This window comes from Schistocerca serialis, chromosome 3, assembly GCF_023864345.2.
Source record: "Schistocerca serialis cubense isolate TAMUIC-IGC-003099 chromosome 3, iqSchSeri2.2, whole genome shotgun sequence".
Classification (NCBI taxonomy): Eukaryota; Metazoa; Arthropoda; class Insecta; order Orthoptera; family Acrididae; genus Schistocerca; species Schistocerca serialis.
This window is the reverse complement of record NC_064640.1, coordinates 479,886,015-479,886,893: the sequence shown is the minus strand read 5'-3', so window position 1 is coordinate 479,886,893 and position 879 is coordinate 479,886,015.

The following is an 879-nucleotide window of genomic DNA, read 5'->3' as shown; positions in this document are numbered from 1 at the left end:
TCGTTTAAAGATTTGCCATCGGTCACACTGGTAACTTTCTTTTGAGGCCATTAATCATTCACCATAGAATATTGCAACAAGCAAACAGCATGTTCCTGTATAAATAATTAAAAGCCAACATTTATTTCTATAGTATAAATAATGAATTAGGAATTTGTACAGGTTCAAAATGAGTTTTATTTTAATTACTATCTCACGAAGCCTGAAAATGCGGAAAAAAGCAAATCCTGTTTCACGTACTGTTTGCTCTTTTTGCCAGCAGATGGCTGAACTGTGGAAAACAAGTGCTTAGCGCCATCAACAGATGGCTACAATGCAAAATCACCGAAGTTCGACCTGTGAACCACCATCCCGTATTGACACCATTACGATGAATGTTGAAAAAAATCTAAAACTCTGCAAAATACGCCAACAGCGCGGAAAGTGCGATGTTTACACTGCAAATTGCGGTTATTACACGAAAAAATGTTGTAGGACTCAATTCATATGACGTCAGATGTTGCAAAAATACGCCTGCATGTACAAGAAAGTGCGAGTTAATTACCATGAATACACATACACGTCAAAGTAGTGCCCAGTATGTCCCCATAGTTAGGTTTCAATACCTAATAACAATTGACATTTCAGAATTCAGGACTAACAATTCAGCATCTTAAACTAACTTGAACGGGCTTATAAGGGCAGAAAAATACGTGTTAGCTAGAAAATACTGTCATAAGAAGGCAAACAGATAGATCGACTTTAACTAATTAGGCCTATCATTGATGTAAATCACAACACACCATCAAAGTGAATATTTTCTCATATAAATTGTTCTCAAACACTTGTTCAGTAGAAAAAGAAACAATGCTATTGATAGCCAGTTATTGCTGTTACTAA